Source organism: Artibeus jamaicensis, unplaced genomic scaffold, assembly GCF_021234435.1.
Source record: "Artibeus jamaicensis isolate MK-2021 breed Jamaican fruit bat unplaced genomic scaffold, CSHL_Jam_final contig_1028, whole genome shotgun sequence".
Classification (NCBI taxonomy): Eukaryota; Metazoa; Chordata; class Mammalia; order Chiroptera; family Phyllostomidae; genus Artibeus; species Artibeus jamaicensis.
This window is the reverse complement of record NW_026521201.1, coordinates 1,123,360-1,144,666: the sequence shown is the minus strand read 5'-3', so window position 1 is coordinate 1,144,666 and position 21,307 is coordinate 1,123,360. Positions and strand designations below refer to the sequence as shown.

The window sequence follows — 21,307 nt, the reverse complement described above, 5'->3', positions numbered from 1 at the left end:
TAATAATATTTCTGAAGCAGAACAGTTCTTATCTCTGCACAAAGATTTGGCATGAAAACTCAGTTCCTGTGATGCTCCAGAAATCCAGAGCCACATTTCAAAACAGTAAAAATCACATTTGAGATTCGACATCCTGCTTTAAGAAAGTTTCATTTTATATAGTTTAAGTCTTCATTAGTCCTTATATCATCAGAGTCCCTTACATGCTGTAAAGATTAGCTAAGGATAGTCATGAGCGCAGGTAAAGCTAATTTGCAAAGCTCCATCAGTAATCAGGAATGATGTAAAACAAAACTCCATTGGCCTTGTTAGCAAATTGACTGGTCTCCACGTCCACTGTGAGGCATTCCGGGAAATGGAGGTAGTCATAGAATTGGCCTCTTTACATATAAGCACAAGCTCACTAGTTTAGCTCACTTGTTATACAGAGGGGAAAAAAAGTTCCCCAGGCTGTGAACTCTGTAAGTACCTGCCTTCTGTTCTGCAGTGGAATCTCTCAAAGGTTAAGTAATAGTAAATAATCAACTAAGATTTCTCAGATTGGCTGCATTGACCTTTCTCTGAAAGAAAAATTTCCCCGTGAAGACAAAACAACTTTGGAATAAGAGCAGTATTTCCTGCTTCAGACGTTCAGAGAACAAGATCAGGCCCGGCCTGACTGGCAGAGGCTGCCTGGGGCAGACAGCTAGACTTGCTATGTGGGTGAAGGGAGGTAAGTTAGAATTTAACAGAAGGGAGGGGAAGAAAACTCCCATTTCATTTTGTAAGTTTCTGCACAGGCTTTTCAGCAATGTTCATCAGTAAGAAAGAGGCAGGCAGTGTCTTGCTCCATTGTGGGGACACAGAGTCGGGAGTCAACTCCTGGGAGGTGGGTTATATTACAAAGGAACAAGCAACATAAGTAACACACAAATGGTGAAAAAATAACTCAGAAGAGCTGGCCTGATGTTTGGTAACAGGCCATGATGTTATAATGGTTAGCTCAGAGGAGATGATGGGTGAGTCCATTTGCATGTATCTGTATTACAGATTCCAATAAAAGTTGGACTGATGTGAGCTCGGGAAAAAAAAAAACCCAAATCAATCTGTTTATTAGTGTTACCTACACAGTGTTAAAGGAGAAGGAACTTATTTCTTTTGTCCAGGGTACATTGCTTTCTATTTTATATATTTATATAAATATATTTTATATTTGTAAACATAACAGGGTACACGGTTATGTTTATATGGATTGCCCATTCAGCAAGCATTTGTTGAGACCCAATCTGTGCCAGGCATTGTGCTAGGTGCTGGGAATGTACCCAGTCTTGTGGTGCCGGTGGCCTAAAGGAGAAAAATGCCTTTGAACTTCATAGATAGGTTAGAATTTCACAAAACCCCTTCATTCCCTGCCCTCAGTAAAGCACAACAGAGCCAGCCACCTGGCTGCACTGTGATCGCTTAAGACCATGACAATTTCTGTTCAAAACAAAAGTGTATATAAAACATTGGTAAATTTTTAAAGCCTTATTATAAACCCTGTAGCAAAAACCAGAAGACCTTTTTATGTTAGAAATCTTTTCTCTGCTGCTAAACAATAACTCTGGACAAATTCTTTAATTTCTCTGGGACTAAGTTTAAATAAACATTTCTACAGAGAGGTGGTAGAAGGTAGCACTAGGCTTATTTAATGACTCAGGGTTTAGGACAAGCAGTAAAAGAGGTTAAGAGGCAGACAGCTACTTACTAGCCACTCATTTACTGTAGGAGCTCACGGTAGTTACTTAAACCTCTTAATATCTGTTTCCTGATCTGAGAAATGGGGATAATGTGATATTCGTTGTGAGGGTGAAATGGAGGAATGGGAAATATACTGGGTTCAATACAGGGCACATGAGAAATCGCTCAGTCAATATAGCTATTTTTAGCCTACTCAAAACTGTTTGAATTTTGACCGATTGTACATGTGTATGTGTGTGAGTGTGCATCTCTGTGTCTCTGTGTCGATTGTCATCACTGATCTCTTATTAAGTTGTTAATTGAGGGATCTCAACATATTAGGGCACAAACATGTAATGGATTCTTTTTTTTCAGTCAGTACCTGCAGTGGTGCTATGTCTAATCCCTTTTTCTATTCCTCAACAACGCCTAGGGTGGATTGTAGAAATTAGCAGTTCTTAAAAGCTAGGTCCGTGCAGGTAGACTCTCATCCCGCTTCACAGCCTCTCTCCTCTCTCCCTGCTTTCCCAGGCTCTGGCTTCTCCAGTGTGCGGGGCTGTGGGGAAGGGGTGGGGAAGAGACCGGATCCCTGTCTGTGGGTCTCTCACCCTGCGGGTGCCGTGTCTCAGGCTAAAGCTGTGGGCATGTTGGTGCCCCTGTGTGGTGGGTGCTGAAAGCTGGTGGCACATTTTGTGTCTTTGGAGGCCTCTGCGAAGCTCTCCACTAGACAGTTCAATGCTCTAGAAGACTGATCTGGGACAGACTTCCTCACCTCCCCAGTCCCCGCCCGGCTGTCACCTCTCCAGCCTGTGGTTACACTGCGGCTCTACCTCTCTGTTGTCCAGGGGGTTGTTTTGCTTGTGTGTACTTTCACTGATATTTGAATTGTATTCCAAGAATGCAGTGTTTGCCCTTTGATGCTTAGAGCTCTCACTCATGTTGACTACTGGCTGAGATACAGATACAAGTAAATAATGGCACGAGGGGCTATGCTATGTCATCGTCTTGGTCTGATCCCAGGAATTTACTTGTCTTTTTATTAGTTCAGACTCAAACTCCTTCATTAAAAACAAGGTAGTTAATAAAGTGATCACTTTGTTTATATATATGTTATTATATATAATTTTATATAATATACTTCATATTGTATGTTATATATTCTATCCTAATATGTAATGATATATAATATTATACTTCTGTCAGAGAAGGCACTCTTTCCCTTAAGTTTTAATTGAAAATGCTTTTATTGACTACATATATTATATTAATATATTTATTATATATTTTAATATTATTATATATCTTATACTTAAATACATATTTATGTATCAGTAAGGTCATTTTCATTTCAAATTTATTAAAGGCTAGAGCTTCTGCTCTGATGAAAGGTAGAATCTAGTTATTCATCTACAAAATGGAGGCATAGATGAAAACACTGTACCTCCTCGCACAACCAAATTTAAGGACAGCAAAGATTTAGAAACAAAAACACAATCAGAACAGATAGAAAATTAAAGTGTACTGAAGTCCAACAACAACAAACCATTCATCCAGACCAGTAAGAGGGGTGGAGTCGGCAAATGGCAGAAAGAGGTCACGGCAGGAAAAAGTGGGGGTTGGCAGAGTTGGGCGCAGGGAGGAAACGAGCAGACCCAGTGAGGCGCGCAAGGCGGTTGGATGACCGTGGACAAATATTTGCGCGCAGATAAACCAGGTGAAAATGGGCAGCGAGACAGATCATGCAACCAGGGTCCCAGTGCTGGGAAATAAAGACTAAAAGCACCAACTGGAAAAACCTGTGGGGGTTGAGGTGCAGGGAGAGGCTCCCAGCCTCATCGGAGAGTTCGTTAGAGAGACCCACAGGGTCCTAGAACATACACAAGCCCACCCACCTGGGAACCAGCACCAGAAGGGCCCAATTTGCTTGTGGGAAGTGGCAGAGAGGACTGAAATCTGAGAGAGAGCAGAGCAAGTGCCATTGTTGCCTCTCTGACCCCACCCCCACATACAGTGTCACAACCCAGCCACTGCCACCCTGGTGAACACCTAAGGCTCTGCCCCTCATATGTAACCAGGTAAGACCAGATGAAAAAATTAGGGCTCAAACAGAAGAACAAATCAAAGCCCCAGGGCCAATACTTTTAAGTGACCAAGAGATAGCCAACCTATCAGATGCACAGTTCAACACACTGGTGATCAGGATGCTCACAGAACCGGTTGATTATGGTCACAAATTAGATGAAAAAAAAAAAGAAGGCTACACTAAGTGAAATGAAGGAAAATGCATAGGGAACTAACAGTGATGGAAAGAAAACTGGGACTCACATCAGTGGAGTGGATCAGAAGGAAGAAAGAAATAACCAAACAGAAAAGAATAAAGAAACAAGAATTCAAAAATATTGGGAGAGGCTCAGGAACATCTAGGACATCTTTAAATGTTCCAGCATCTGAATTAAAGGGGTACCAGAGGGGAAGAGGAAGAGCAACAAGTGGATAAGTTATTTGAACAAATAATGAAGGAGGACTTCTCCAATCTGGCAAAGGAAATAGACTTCCAGGAAGTACAGGAAGCTCAGAGACTCCCAAAGAAGGTGGATCCAAGGAGGAACACACCAAAGCGTATCATAATTACATTACCCAAGATAAAAATGAAGGAGAGAATTCTAGAAGCAGCAAGAGCTAAGGGGACAGTCACCTACAAAGAAGTTCCCATCAGACTGTCAAAGCTGATTGGAGAAATCAGCTCTGATTGTCAAATCAGAGCTAATTTCTCAAAACAGAACTTACAGGCAAGAAGAAGCTTGAAAGAAGTATTCCAAGTCATGAAAGGCAAGGACCTACATTCTCTAAGATTGCTCTATCCAGCAAAGCTTTTATTTATCATAGAAGGGCAGATAAAGTGTTTCTTAGATAAGGTGAAGTTCAAGGAGTTCATCATCACGAAGCTCTTATTATATGAAATGTTAAAGAGACTTATCTAAGAAAAAGAAGATAAAAAAGATGAACAGTGAAAGAACAGCAAACTCACAGTTATTAACAACCATACCTAAAACAAAAGCAAATTGGGAGTGGAGCCACAGAAATAGAGATCACATAGAGGGTTAGCAACAGGGGAGTGGGAGGAGGGGAAGGGAGGAGAAGGTACAGAGAATAAGTAGCATAGGTGGTGGGGAGAAAATAGACAGGGGGAGGGCAAGAGTAGTGTGGAAAATGTAGAAGCTAAAGAACTTGTGACACATGGACATGAACTAAAGAGGGGGAATGTGGGTGGGAGGGCATGTGCAGGGTGGAGGGGAATGAAGGGGGAAAAGGGACAACTGTAATGGCATAATCAATAAAATATATATAAAAAAAGAATCTAGTTGTTCATCTAATCAAATTTTTATTTAAATTTATGTTCTGGCACAATGATGTATCCATTTCTTTTAGTGAGTATTTAATACACCCATAAACTTTCTGGTGCTTCAAAAAAACTTCAAAAAATTATGATGTAACTTACATAAAATACATAAATTTTAGGTGTGCAGTTTAATGAATTTTACATACAGGGAGGGGCAAAAGTAGGGTTAGAGTTGCTGGTGTGGAAAACAATACAATAATTAATAAATAATGATACAAAATAAGCTCTGTTTTGAATACTCACAACTATAAACCTACTTTGTTTTTTTTTAATTTTAATTGTTGTTCAAGTACAGTTTTCTTCATTTTACCCACCCCCCCACCTCCCACCTCCCTCCCATATCCACTCCCCCTTGTTATTGTCCATGTGTCTTTTATACTTGTTCCTGCAAACTCTTCCCCTTTTCACCTGAAATTCCTTCCCCTCTTCTCTCTGGTCACTGTCAGCCTGTTTTCTATTTCAGTGTCTTTGGTTAAATTTTGCTTGTGTAAACCTACTTTGTGTATCCATCTATGTGCCATGAAGTATAAACACTTGAAGTATATTTTATATTATACCTTCATTATGCCTGTTTTCATTTCTACCTTAAAACTAGCTAATTTAAAAAAGAAGTGGCTATGAGAAGCAGTGGGTGAAAACAAAGAGAACAGAACGAATACGGATGGTGTGCTGCCCTGTGTGAGGTGCCCCACTCCGTTCCTCTCATAGACTACCTGGTTTAATACTGAGACAAACAGTGGGCTCATTTATGTCACCCCCACTTTAAAGAGGAGGAAATTGGGTTTCAGAGTGGCTACAGGATTTGTCTATGGTGATACAGTTAGATAGAATTTGAAAGGTCTTTGGTATCAAAGCTTTATTTTTTCTCTCAGACAATTAGTAAGAAGCCATGACATACTCTCTTAACTTGGGTTTCTCTGAAAGCAAAACTTAAGATATTTTATTTGAAAAGTGATCCCAGAGGAGAGGGGTGGGAAAAAGGGGATATGAGTCAGGAAAGAAGGAAAACCAACATGAGGATGAATTACTGGTTTGCCACTTCCATTCCATCTTACTTGGAACCTTCTCAGAAGCCGTATGAATTTTATCTCAAAAATGCCTGTCTGGACTTCCCCCAAGATGGAGGCGTAGGTGGAAGCACTGCACCTTCTTGCACAACCAAGTTTAAAGACAACAAAGTTTTAGCAACAAAAACACGGCCAAACCACAGAAAATTGAACTACACAGAAGTCTGACAACAACGAATCCTTCAGGCAAAACTGTAAGAGGGGCAGAGCCAGCAGCAGAGCGGGGTCTGGCAGGAAAGATCCACTGGACCAACGTCGGCACGCAACCCAGGTGCACCAGCAGCTGTGGGTGGATCCCAGGTGTGGAGAAGTGGGAAGACCCACAGAGGGCTGATCACAGTCATACATTCGCGCGCAGATAAATCAGTGAAGAAGCTAGCAGTGAGATGGACTGGGCAGGCCCCAGCATCAGGAAGCAGCAGAAGGAACTGCCACTGTCCCTCTCTGACCCTGCCCCCACATACAGCATCACAACCAGCGACCTGGGTGGCCCCGCCCTAAAGGCTCAGCTCCTCATACGTAACAGGCACGAAAAGATCAAAACATGGCTCAAGAACAACTCAGAGCCGCAGAGCTGATAAATCTAAGCAATGAAGAAATAGCCAAACTTTCAGATGCACAGTTCAAAACACTGCTGATCAGGATGCTCACAGAACTGGTTGATTTTAGTCACAAATTAGAGGAACATATGAAGGCTAAACTAAGTGAAATGAAGGGAAATGCACAGGAAACCAATAGTAATGGAAAGGAAACTGGGACTCAAATCAAAGGAGTGGACCAGAAAGAGGAAAAAAAAATGACCAAACAGAAAAGGATGAAGAAACAAGAATTCAAAAAAAAAAAATGAAGAGAGGCTTAGGAACCTTCAGGACATCTTTAAACGATCCAACATCCCAATTATAGGGGTACCAGAAAGGGAAGAGGAACAGCCATGAGTGGAAAGCTTATCTGAACAAATAATAAATGAGAACTTTCCCAATCTGGCAAAGGAAATAGACTTCCAGGAAATCCAGGAAGCTCAGAGAGTACCAAAGAAGTTGGACCCAAGAAAGAACACACCAAGGCACATCATCATTATATTAGCCAAGATTAAAATCAAGGAGAGAATCCTAGAAGCAGCAAGAGATAAGGGGACAGACACCTACAAAGGAGTTCCCATCAGACTGTCAGCAGATTTCTCAAAAGAGACCTTACAGGCAAGAAGGGGCTGGAAAGAAGTACTCCAAGTCATGAAATCCAAAGACCTACATCTAAGATTGCTCTATCCAGCAAAGCTTTCATTTAGAATGGAAGGACAGATAAAGTGCTTCTCAGATAAGATCAAATTCAAGGAGTTCACCATCACCAAGCCCTTATTATATGAAATCTTAAAGGGACTTACTTAAGCAAAAGAAGATAAAAAAGATGAACAGTGAAAGGACAGCAAACTCAGTTATTAACAATCACACCTAAAACAAAAGCAAACTAAGAGGACAGCTAGATCAGGAGTGAACCATAGAAATGAAGATCATATGGAAGGTTAGCTACAGGGGAGTAGGAGAAGGAGAAGGGGGGAGAAGGTACAGAAAATAAGTAGCATAGATGGTAGGTAGAAAATAGATAGGGGGGAGGGCAAGAATAGTGTGGGAAATATAGAATCTAAAGAACTTGAGATACGTGGTCATAAACTAAAGGGGGGGAAATGGTGGGGAAGGGGGTGTGCAGCGTGGCGGGGAATGAAGGGTGGGAAATAGAACAACTGTAATGGCATAATTAATAAAATATATTTAAAAAAAAGAAAAAAATGCCTGTCTGAATGACAAAAGAGGGAACTAGGTTTCATTAGCTTCTGTCACTGAGGTGGGCCCATGGCATTACTTCTGGGTTTTAATGGGTTAGTGCCAGTTTTCCCCAGGGACACTGCATCTTGCATAAGAGAAGACTCAGAGCAGAATGCAATAGGTGTCAGATTACACCCACAGGAACCTGGACAAAGATCAGGTGGAACTCCATGGTGCAGCAGTGCCTGCAGTCAGGATGAGGCTGAGAGGATGTGAAGTGGTGTGTGACCTGTATCCAATACACATACCAAGAATGTTTTGATACAGACTGGGAAACAGTCTTCCAGTAACATGCCTTTTTTTGAAGTGGAGATTTCTGCCTGAATCCAGGCCTATTCTTCTGCTGGAGTTCATGTCCAGGCATGTTTGGCAAATTAATGGAGCAGAGCTGAGAGAGTCTATTTATGTGCATCAATATGCATGAGTTCTTTGCTCTTTCCCTGAAGAAAAAGAATTTTTTTTTGAGAAAGGGATTTTTTATCCCAAAGAGCCTTGAAGGAGATATAAGAGAAATGGAGGGAACCACTTGGTAGCTATCTCATGACAAGTTCTAAACTCTGTAGAAAAGGGGGATCAGGCAGAAAGGGCAGGATCTAATTTAGGAGGGATTCAACATCTTGATGCCCAGCAGTATCAGCTCTTTAAAGGCCCCGGTGACAATAAAGGCCTTGATATAAAGAAGTTAGGAAGTTAAGCATTCTTTCCACTTCTGCATGGTTCCAGAGGGAAGATCAAGTGTTTACAATGCAGTAAACATAGTTCGGACACTTCCCAGAACACTGTTCCAGGTGCCCTGATTATCCTGTGCATTTGGAGAAAGAAAGTTTTTATTAGGGATGGTAGTAGCTATCACAATTGGAGACTGGCCAGTGTGGGGTGGGACTCAGCATCTGAACCAGCCTCTAGCAACAGCACAGGAGGGGTCCCACCAGGGCAATGGGAAGAAGGCTTGGCAAGTGAGCAGAGTTTAATTTCCAGTTGCAGATAACTCTAGTACAGGTAACTACTCAATGAAAGAGTAGAGACCCAGTCATGGGAACTTGGTGAGGGGATTATACCAGGAGAGAATGAAGTAATATCCCGGCCCAGAAGAAATAGTATAGAGTAGAAATCCAAGATATAGCTCAGGAAGGTATGAGGGAGAGCCAAAGAGAATTTAAAATAGATGTACAAGGCAACTAGGGCTATCTTCAGTTCCTGGAAATAGCCTTGAGAGTGACTGGCCTAAGCCTCTTTTTAGTTCCTCTTCCTGAAATGTGTCTGAAAACCCAAAGGGAGATAAACATGCTGTTTATTAGCTAAACAGGTAAGTGGGAAGCAGGGACAGGGAGTGAAGCAGGCCTTCACTGATGAAATATCAATAACCTGTGGGTGTCTGAATCTACTAACAAGGAAGCAGGCCCTAAAGGGTTAAAGCCTATTTGCAATGGGCCTTCTAAGAGAAAACTGCTGTTGTTTTTGTCTGCCTAGCAGTCCTTCTCCTCTTCTTCTGTCAACAGAACTGGTTTTTAATGAGGACACCTGACTTCCCAGAGAAGTGAGTATGTGCCCTAAGCCCAGTCAGAGTGTTTCCTTCCTTTAGCTTGGGGATAGACAGGAAACTAAGAAAGACCAATCAGATTCTTCCTCGAGATTTGCTATATATGTGCTTAGAAAGGGAGGAGAGTTCTCACTTAGCCTTGGGATCGCAAGCTGTAAAGATGATGGAAAGTGAGGTTGCTTTCTGTCACCTTTCCTGGATGCATAGGGAAAGCCACCTGCAATAAGAGACAGTAAGTCCAAATTAAGGGAAAATCAGAAACAAAGAGAGATAGGTAGAGAGAGACAGGGTCCTAAGGACCCTGAATCCAGTTAGGCTCTGAATCCAGTCATGCCTGAAGCAAAGCCATCCTTGTTGTACCATGAGCTAGTAAGTTCTCTTTATTTCAGTCCATTTCAAACCAATTTCTTCTGGGTTCCTGTCATTTTCCATGAAAGGAAATCATACCAATGCATTTATTCATTTACTGTTTCACAGCAGTACTTATCTGTTGTCTCCATTCATAGAAAGCCTGAAGTTTAGAGTTGAGACTAAAAACACCTCTTCAAGTCTGGCCCCCATTGCATTTCAAGAGGACACATGGCCATTTGGGTGAGCATATAGCCAATGTTTCTTGTCTGGCAAAATCTCAATAATGCCAGATCTGTGTCATTGTCTGGCACTGCTTTTGACATGCACTTGTTCTTTGGAGCTCTCCTTCCTCTTTGCTCATGATCTTCTCTGACTGTGGATGGAATCCTTAGCCCTTTCCACTCTGAATCTTTCTTTTTGCCCATGAGTTCCAAAGTAGAGCTCAAATCCTGACCTTTCTCCTGAAACCAGATACATGCCTTTGATTTCTATTTGTGGGTTCAATGATCAGCTCACACTCAACAAGGACAAAACAGAACTCAGCACTCTCCTAGTACTGTTGATTATACCTGCAATGCTCTGGTCACCTGCCTCTGACAATCCTGAAATTATTTGGGCTGCCTTTCTCTCTCCAATCTCCATGTGCATTGAGTCATGGGGCAAAATCTCTTTCCTTCATGATGTCCGCATGTGCCAGGAGCTGTGTGAGATGCTGCAGGTAGAACAAAAATCAAGACATGGTCCTTGGCTTGATGAGTTTGCATTCATTCCATAAGAGGAGCAATTCAAAGCAGAAAGTACTGAGTGCTACAGCAGCAGAGAAAGGACCAGGGAAGCCTGACTGAAGGCTGCATTCACATCGCTTATTGGGGATCAGAAAAGAGTCATGGGAGAATTTCCACAGTCCAGGAGGGGAGAAGGGAAACAGGAGAACAACTGATTGAAGTGCTCTTGGAATGATGACTTTGATTTACTGGTGCATTGGGAAGAAGCACTGGGGAAAGCAGTGGGAACCCATATTGAGGTCAGTGCTGTAAATGGTGTATACCAAGGCCAGTCACTGCCCCACTGGATCTTGTTTTCTCATATTATGGAGCTAGAAAAGTGAAACACCAGCTTTCTCAGCTTGCTCGCATGACCAGCTTCTGGTCAAAGAGAACGAAGAAGACGTAGCCTGGTGGCTGTCCTGAAAAGCATTTATAAAGTCACAGGCTGTGCTGGCATGCTTTTCTTGGGTTTCCTCATCTCCCCCTTCTTCCTATGTAGGAACACTTGTGATTGCTTATGTTCTTAACAGTCATCCTGGCACCATGAGACCCCCAAGAATGGGGATATATTTGTAGGATAGAAGAGGGGAAAGATAGAACAATTCTGGTTCTCTGATGACATCACCTGACTCCATTGAAGCCATGGACTGCTTTTTCCTACATGCACTGGACATGAAAAAAATCCATGAGTAAAAATCATTGTCAGACTTTCTGCTGCTTTGCAGCTAAATAAAATGTTAACTGATAAAGCCATATGTTAGAAATACCGAATGCCATTCTAGAGAAATTAAAGTTTTTTCTAAAAGTATGGAAGATGCAGAGAGTTCTCTACTTAGAGGTTATGCTATTACCAGAAAACCTTTTCCCTGCCCTTCAAAGCTCAGGTCAGTCTCCCCTGTTCATGGCAGCTTCTGTCTCTTGTCTTGCTGACTTATCTTCCCTCACTGTTAGGCAACGACTACGTATAGGTTTATGATATGCATTGTTACTAATTGTTTATGGATTTATGTTATATATCCCAATAGGACTATAAGTGCCTTGTAGGTCAGGGCCATATTTTTATAAGAATATTTTCTCTCTCTCTTGAAGTGTCCAGGATGGAAAGAATGGCATAGTGCTGAGGCACTAGAGTTTGGATTTGAATTCTGACTCTATCACAAAATATTTGTGGATCTTAGACACATTAAAAATATTTTATTGCTTATGCTATTACAGTTGTCCAATTTTTCCTCTCCTTTCTCCTCCACCCAGCCCATTCATCACTTCCATAGTCCATCCCCGCACTGTTGTGCATGTCCGTGGGCCCTTCATATATGTTCTTTGACTAGTCCCTTCACCTTTTTTCAATCAGTCCCCACCTCCCCCCTGCCCTTTTACAGCTGTCAGTATGTTCCATGTTTCCACACCTCTAGTTCTATTTTGCTTATTAGTTTATTTTGTTTACTAGATTCCACTTATATGTGAGATCACATTTTTAAACTTTTCCAGGCCTCAATTTCTTCATCTGGGGAACAAAGATTGATAGTAGAACTAGTCTCACAAGGTTATTGTGACACTCAAATGAAATGTTTTCATGAATTTTTAGCACTGTTTAATTACCATTATGCATATAGCACATGGAATGCACTAATGACCTTCCTATATCCATGTGCTTTTCTTTTTCATTTATTTATTTATTTATTTTTATTGTTGCTCAAGTACAGTTGTGTGCATCTCCCTCCCCACTCCCTACCACCATCCCCTCCTCCCTTCCCTAATTCCACTCCCTCCCTTGGTTTTGTTCATGTGTCCTTTATACTTGTTCCTGAAATCCCTTTCCCCCTTCATCCCCTCCCACTTCCCTTCTGGTTACTGTCAGATTGTTCTTTATTTCAATGTCTCTGGTTATATTTTGCTTGTTTGTTTTGTTGATTAGGTTCCACTTAAAGGTGAGATCATATGGTATTTATCTTTCACTGTCTGGCTTACTTCACTTAGCATCATGCTCTCCAATTCCGTCCATGCTGTCCAAGGGGTAGGAGCTCCTGTTTTCTTTCTGCTGCTAATAAGTGAATTTGGCAAAACAGTAGGACACAAAGTCAATATTCAGAAATCAAAGGCATTTTTGTACACCAACAGTGAAATATCAGAAACAGAAATACAGAAAAAAATCCCATTTGATATAGCAATAAGAAAAATAAAGTACCTAGGAATAAACCTAATCCATATGCTTTTCAATGTGATTGAACTTGTAGCTCTTCCCATCATTAGGAGGACTCCATTCCCCTACCCTTGAGTCTGACTGACCTTATAACATTCTTTGGTCAACAGAATGTGGCAGATGTGGTACTGTGCTAGTTCTTCATCTGGTCCAAAGGCCTGGCACACTTCCATTCTCTCTAGGGACTCCTGCCTTTATGATATGAACAAGCCCAGGAGAGCTATCGGAGGTTGAGTGACCTTGTGGAGCAGGACAGAATCTTCCCATGGAAGGCCTTTGTACACCATCTACTCTGCTAGTTGTCTATACATAAATGAGAGAATCCAGCTAAGATCAGAAAACCTACTCAGGAAGCTTATACATTATAAGCAACAATAAATACTAATTGTTTTAAGCCAGTAAGTTTTTGGAGAGGTTTGTTATATAGCAATAGCTAAATGATATAAGTTACCTAAGAGAGAGGCGTGACTTTGCCTGTATCATTCTCTGCCCTATACCCAATGGCTAGAACAGTGACATACACAGGTGCTCAATATGTGTTGAGTGAGTTCCCAAATATAATTATGATTGTCATTATCTTAAAGGGTCATAGTGACAGTAAATGAGGTAATGCAGGGAAAGCACTTAGCATTGTTTCTGGAACATAGCGACTTTTTAATAAATGTTAGCTATTAATAGGGTGATTGATGGTGACTGGTTAATTGATAAACACATTTTAATTAATGTAAGACTAGGTGAAGAATAATGCTGTTCTAAGGCTAGTGAGTAAAGGATTTCTTTGTCTTTCAGGAGACCTAAACCTCACCACAGTTGAGTTTGAGTTTCATTTATAACTTTAAAGAGATAGATATATAGACAGACAGATCACAGATGAACTGCCCTAGGAAACTTGAAGAATATTTTATAAGAACTGCATGGAACTTAGAGCTAAGGCATCAACTTCCTCTTTACTCCCTCCCCCTGGTTTCCTCCCCTTTGCAATTTTCCCAGAACCAGGCCACTGTGTGTTGAGTTCCCAAGTCCTCCCAGCACACTGCCTCTTCCCCACCTGGAGTAGGGAAGCCTCTCCTCAATGGCACTGCCATTGACCATGGGGGTAGCTGATATGTGTGGGAATGAAGTCTGGAGTAATTCCTGAGTAACTGCATTTTTTAGCTGATTCTGCTTGCTAGCTGTGCTTTTCTCTAGTGAAGAGAGGCCTTTTCATCCTCACCAAGTAGAAGGCTCACACTCTGTAATCTCTCAGTGACCTCGTTACTTCCCAAATTGCATTTGGCTGCTAGAAAGATGAACACATAGTATCCTTGCCATGGGACTCATTATTTCCATTCTGGAAACTGTCATTTATGCAATTCTCATTTTCTTTGATTTTTGTGTTTACACTAGGTAAAGCAAAGAATAGTGTAATTATCTGTGATATTTTGAAAACGCTTGTCACAAACAGAAGCCAAATGCTGATCAATGGTAAGTGTTTTGAAGAACCAAGCTTTGGCTCATTAACTGGACTTGAATGGCATTACCCATGAGCTTCAAATTCTGGTGACTGCTCATCATAGATTGGTGTTAATTTAGTAATAATGGTGCTGACATATTTTTATGTTTTCCTCACATTGAACACTATGCACATATAAAGACTAGTATGAATGCCAGACCTGGAGGTAGACTTGGTCCCAGATTTGCCACAGTGTGACCTTGGGCAAATCAACTAACCTTTCTCAGTCTCCATTTCTTTCTATAAAATACAAGGCTTAGATGAGATGATATTTAATATCTTTCTTTACCAAGATTCTATGATGTCAATGTTATGTAGTTTTGCCTTGAGTGATAATAAGCACAGATTCATTTTGGGAAAGGCACAAACATTGGGCAGAACTAATATACATGGAATATAAACAAGAATGTCAGTTTATTTCCTTCCTTCTCTGCCATCTTTTCTATATTAAGAGGAAAAGAAAGGTTTCCTGATGGGCTAGCAGGATAAGCCCCTAATCAAATGTTACATGCCATCTGTTTGAGACAGTATTTGGTAAGTCAAATTTAAGTAGCTATAATCACTGCGGAATCTGAAACTGTTTCCTGTTATCCTGTCTATTTTTTGAAGCAGACGGGATGTGGTCTAGCTTCTTAAGCTGGCACCAAACAGTAGTATTCCAAGGAAGAAACACATTTGTTTTGAGGCTCATACTTTGAACCTGCTTATTGAATTTGCCTTTTCTTTTCTCCCTAGACAGTCTGCCATTAATTTATAGTATATTGCTTCTCCCCACCGCCCCTCCCCCACCATTCTGTATCAAAGTTACCTACCCCCTCAACTCGGCTTGCTGCCTTTCACTCCATTCCATTCCTTGGCATAATCCTTGGGGATTTTGACGTATGTGTTGATAATTCTTACCCTGGCATTAGAAGAGAGTCAGGCCTAGAGATATTAATGATTGGCTCAAGGTAGTAGCACTGGTTCATGCCAGAGGATGATAGATTGTCATGAGGATTAATTCAGACAGTGTATATTGAGGGCCTCACAGAGTGAGCTCACATGCCACTTCCCAACAGCCTTTAGAATCACAGAAATACAGAGCTTAATCAGGCTGAAGGTCCTGCTGACTGTAACCCTCAGATCTGGTCATTTATTTCTCTAGATTGAAGACTATGGAAAGAGCTCCAAGAACTGCTGTGTTATTTCTTCCAATGTTAAACATGTTTACTTGAAGGCCTCCTTCCTCTTCTACTGGCTAGGTCACACACCACCTTTTTGTATTTGAAAGCCTCGGGTCATCCTCCGGAGCCATCAGCCATTTCCTGTGGGCTGGGGAGGTGGTGCCAGCAGAGCACACAGCAGAGATTGTCTTGAGTTCACTTTTGGTCCAAGGCCATGGGGTTGGGTTACTAGGATATGGGCAACCTCATATGTCAAATGCCTTCCAGGATATTAAGTGTCATGTAAACATAGCTCCTCCACCACTGCCCCATGAGTGTGTGTTGTCACCTATTACAAGGTAATGCCATGGACTGTCTACTTGATGTGGAGATAAGCCATCACTTCCTCCTGGAGCCTTTCAAGTTCTTCAGTTCTGATCCTGGATAGCTGTGGGGTTACAATATCTGGAACTACTAAAGAACATTGGAGGAGAATGTGGGGTTGCTGGGGACATGACCTCCTGGGACTCACCTTGCACATTTGGGTTTGACATAGGTAGGTAGAGGTTTGGTGTCAGGAGGTACATATTGCTTTTCCATAGTCAGGGGAAGGTACTGGGGCTGGAGGCAGCCTGATGGTCTGGTCTCCTCTACCAATCTCTGTGGTGTGCAGGGGAGTGTGACCCTCTGTGCTAGTGCCTGCTCCAAGGCTATGTTAGTTCTACTTTAAGAACCAGCTTAAAATACTAGATGTTAGGCATACATGGGTACCCCCACTCCAATGATGAGAACAGAGAAGTCAGGGCTGTAGACCAAGGTCACCTTGCAAGGTGACCTTCAGGCAGAAGTAGAATGTAAGCCTTGACTCTTGATGAAGCTCTCATTGCTTCTCTCAGTGTGCCATGGCCAAAGTTACAGGATGAGGTATTTAAACCTGAGAACCAAGTTCTGAGTGCAGTTGACATCTTTCTGATCTTTAACCTGTCCTCCCACTGCTGGGTCTGAGGAGCTCCTTGTTCTGACCTATTAGGTTGTTTTTTTTTCTTTTAAAGAATAGAGTGAGTTACTACAGTTTCTGGTTCTGGTTCTGGCCTCTGGTGGAGTGTGGGACCTAACACTCCATAGTATGGAGCAAGTGATTGCTCCATACTATGACAGCAGGTGTTTGAGTCTTTGTCTTATAACCCTACCAAGCAGAACTGGTCTCTAATGCATGGTTTGCAACAATGGAGGTGATTCAGACACCATCTGCTGTCACAGGTCTCTGCCAGTTTAGGACCTAAACTTTGAGGGCAGTTTAAACCCTAGATTTAAACCTTGACTCCACTGTTTCCTGGTTGTGTGAATTTGGGCAAGTCCACCAACTTCTCTGTAGCTCAATTTCCTGGTCTACAAAATGGGTACAAGGAATTCCTTAGGTTAAGATAATCTTTGCAAAGTCCCTGTTACATAAAGGATATTTAGGAAATAATGGTTTCTTCACTCCTCTCTCTCCATGCATGTTGAATAAAGTAACTATGTTTTGCACATCACATTAAAAGAATAAATATTATGCTTAGGTAAGTGGAGTTAGTAAAACTTAGGTCCTCAGGGTTAGCTATGCTACATGCCAAGTATAAATTCCTCTTAATGGGCTTGAACTATATTAATAAGATAATGTTTGTGCTCCTCAGATGGAAGCACAATACAAAGCGCTGGTATCCGGGAGGAAGTGCTGAGACAGATGGGTCCCCGTAAGTTGTGCAATGTGAGTAAAGTGGGGTAAACCCTAAAGTAAAGAGTGAGTAAACCCTCACTCTTCTTACATACCCAGGGTATGTGATCCAAAGTGGGGAAAAAGTCTTCATATAAAGATATGCAACTGTATACCATACCCAGTAAGAAGTTTAGAAGTATTAAATACCATAAGATAGACTGTTACCATTAAGTGTAATCAGTTTCATATAACTTTAATCTTTAAAAAGAACCCATGATCATTACATTCTACTATAATTCTTTTTTTCCCACCCCAAGTCAAAAAGAAGATTTGTCTTACCCACTTTCTGGGTAAATATTAGATAAATTTAATTAAAACCCTTTATTTGTAATACACTTAGATTGGCAATGGGCAAAGGAGGCTGATACAAAGCTATATGGCCTAATCTTGTCTCAAAGAACTTATGCTCTGGTCCATCTCTAAATGGGTAATACCCCAAGTAACCTGGCCAAAGTAACTGAATGAGAGTATGCTGTTCTCTCTCAGTCCCTATCTCTTGGTGTCTCTTTTTCTGTCAAGTAGAACAGATGAAGTGCATTGAAAAGCCAGCTTATGTTCACTCTAAAGTTGAGTTGTAGATATTGAAAATAACTAAGCTTTTTGCCAAAAGGTCAGAAAAGGAATAAAAGTATCAATTATTATTTTTAAATTTTGTATATTAGGAAAAATAGCTTAAGTTCTAAATAATCATTACATATACATTTCAGGTACAAAACATGTAGGTTTTCATTTCTATATCTACTGGAAAAGTAGCACTGCCCTTTCAGGCTATGACATTCCAACTTTGCATTTGTTTACTGGCAGACACAGTGGCCTTCCAGTTCTGAGTGTGGAAGGTGATGATGTGCCCATGACTGTGTTGATGGATATGCTAAACATCTGGGTATATGCAAGTGACAGGCATTCCTGCCAGCCATGCTACCCAGCTTATGTTAATCAAATACTTCATAAGAGAGAGAGAGAGAAGGTGTTCCCAATACACTGTCCACAGGGAATGAACTCCAACTTGTATTTATTTTACCCATTTGCTCACTCACTCATTCATTCATTCACTTACTCTTCCGACCAAAATGCATCTAATGTAACCAAGCCTTATACTATGTGCTGAGCATCAGAGATGAGTGTGATGCCATAGAAGCCTTAGACGAACTAACAGGTTAAACAAGAATCCTTGCTGTGTGGTCATAGATTCTCAATGGATCTGAACTTGGGCTTTAGAGGATCAAGAAATCTCTTAAGAGTTAATGCAGTCGTTGGTCCAAATATGTGTTCAGTTGTGCTCTGCTAATGATGGAATTACATTCTGAGAAGTACATCATTAGCTGATTTTGTCTTTATGCGAACATCACAAACCTGGATGCTACAGCCCACTGCACACCTGGGATGTGTGGCACAGTCTATGGTTCCCAGGCCATCAGCCTGTACAGCACGTTCCTGTACTGAATACTATCGGCGACTGTAACACAATGGTACTTGTGCATCTAAAGCCATCTAAACATAGAAAAAGCACAGTAAAATCTGGCATAAAAGATTAAAAAATGGCACACCTGTACAGGGCCCTTACCATGAATAGAGCTTGTAGGACCAGAAACTGCCATGGGTGAGTGAGTGAGTGGTGAGTGAGTGGTAAGTGAATTCTGAAGGCCTGTGACATTACTGTGCATTGCTATAGACTTTGTAAATACTGTACACTTAGGCTATACTGAATTTACAAAACAGCACAAGACTACACCAGCACAAAAGAAAATGATGCAATCAAAAGACCCAGTAAACTCCCTGGCTGGTGTAGCTCAGTGGATTGAGCGTGGGCCTGCGAACCAAAGGATCGCAGTTTGATTCCCAGTCAGGGCACATGCCTGGGTTGCAGGCCAGTTCCCAGCAGGGGATGCATGAGAGGCAACCATACATTGATATTTCTCTCCCTCTCTCCTTCCCTTCCCCTCTAAAGATAATAAATAAAATCTTTAAAAAAAAGACTCAGTAAACCCGAGATGCATGAGGCTGCTGCCAGCATACTGTTTTACAGCACACTGTTTAAAATAAGTAAAAATAGTATACTCTAAAATAATGACAAAATGCATAGTATAGTAAGTATATAAGCCAATAGTAGCTATTGATGATCATTATCGAGTATTACGTCTTGTATGGAATTGTAAGTGCTATCCTTGTCCATGACTGGCTGTGCAGCAGATTTGTTTACACCAGCATCACCACAAACACGAGACCAATGCATGTATGACCAGTTTACCACAGCTACGACCTCACCAGGATGTGCCATCTGATGGTGATGGGAATACTGTTAGGCAGTGCACGACCTTATATATATGGCTCTGTCACATCAGCTGAAACCCAGGCAGAAGCTTTCCCATTATCCCTGCTCCGAAGTTCTGCCATCAGTGTGTCTTCTTTTTGAGTCTCCCTACTCACTCTCTTCCCTTCCATCTCCACTTTGAATTCTTGATAAAGAACATTGATTGCCTTATATATTCTCATAATTTCGGGGGGACCCAGGCTTCTTGATGGGACACCTCAAAGGTTTGGGGCTGCCCATCGACAGCCTTTGGGTCCAGCACCACCCTGGCTCTAATCCATGATGCCAGTTTCAGGGATGCTGTCACTGGGAGCTGATCATGGTCACTGCCTTGCAAGGCCTTGTCTAGGAACCCTCCCAGGAGAGCCTCTAGGTTAGGATATTTCCTGAGAAGTGGGTTCTGGGTGTGATAGTCCCCACTCCCAAGTAAGGATGGGTGGATTTAGGGGGATAAGGTAGACCAAGCAGTCCATTAACTTGCCAGATCCCTCTGGGGATGGGTTAGTAAGATGACTGGTTATGTTTAGAAACCCTTGTGTGGCCATGGACTGAAAGGAAGCTACTATCCCAAGCCTCTTTAAAACTGGCAGCTTTGCTCTTATCAGTATTAGCTCACCCCAGCTAACTGGTAATAGAGACTGCAAAAAGCATGAACAATAAAATGAAAATTCTTTATTTCCAGTCTGCCATAAACACTTGTCCCAAGTCACATGCCAGGGACCCAAAGACAAAGAAGACCTGCAACCTGTCTGTGCAGAGATCACATGAGAATAGAAGTTATATTGTTTGATATCAATAACATCTGAATTGAAATGGCAATGGGTTGGGAGCCAGAGGGCTGGAATTCTGGTGCTGACTCGGCCATGTACCGGCTGTGTAAGCTTGGCTCTACTATTTGAGTGCTCTGAACCATAGTTTCTTTAATTGAAAATTGGGATAATAAAATTCACTCTACTTGGTTTTATGGTTGTCAGAGAAACAAAATAAGATAATATATGTGAAAATGTTTTAAATTGCTAAAGCAAAACAAGGCTTTGAAAAAGTATTGCCTTAGTTTTGGCTATTTTTGGCAGACTGAACCATTCATTACTGGCGCCATGGTAGTTCCTATCATTAAATGCATTCTTTGCCCTCCCAAGGTCTTTGTGAATAGGTTTAAAAGAAATATGATCATGCTGGAAACATGTGTATTTTATTGGTATGCATTTGATTTAAAAGAACATCTGATAAAGGCTTTAAAAGTTTAAAAGTACAAGCTGAATATTAAGAGTACCCATTAGAAGTTAATGAAGCAGGGACCATCAGGAAAGAGGCTGTTTTCTCAGGGGGGGACATTGCCTCTGTCTTTTGCAAGAAGTTTCTAACTCTCAGGACTATGCTAGAGATTGCCAAAGGAATTGATTGGTACAATACCTATAGTCCTATTCAATTTTATATACAACTTTTGACTCTGCGCACCCAAAGTTTCAGAACAATTATAATTTTTAATGATTTATTTATGCTGAGTAAAGTACATGAACAAGTTTCTTTTGATTTTATTCTGGTAAGATGAGGTCTGTGAGTTGGTCATTCACATAACAGAGTAGCAAGGGCTTTCTTTTGAGGTCTTTTGATTCTTTGCATGACTTTAGTTTGGTCTGGGCTATTAAGGGCTTAAATTGTTTATGTTCTCGAGTATTACACAATCGTCTGTCTCCAGGCTCCCAGGGGCAACCATAAGACCCCTGGTAATAGGAAGTGTGTTATATTTCTAAAAATACTTA

At 41.3% G+C, this 21,307-nt stretch overlaps 1 long non-coding RNA gene across 3 annotated transcripts in view; it reads left to right on the top strand.

The window, feature by feature from the left end:
• Positions 1 to 21,307, top strand: part of LOC119050035 (uncharacterized) — a 140,073-nt gene continuing 118,766 nt past the window's right edge. For 2 of the 3 annotated variants that reach the window (XR_008391003.1, XR_008391004.1), the window contains exon 1: positions 1 to 712. This is a non-coding gene — a long non-coding RNA (uncharacterized LOC119050035). The remainder of the gene's footprint in view (positions 713 to 21,307) is intronic. The other variant, XR_005082665.2, reaches the window with a different exon arrangement.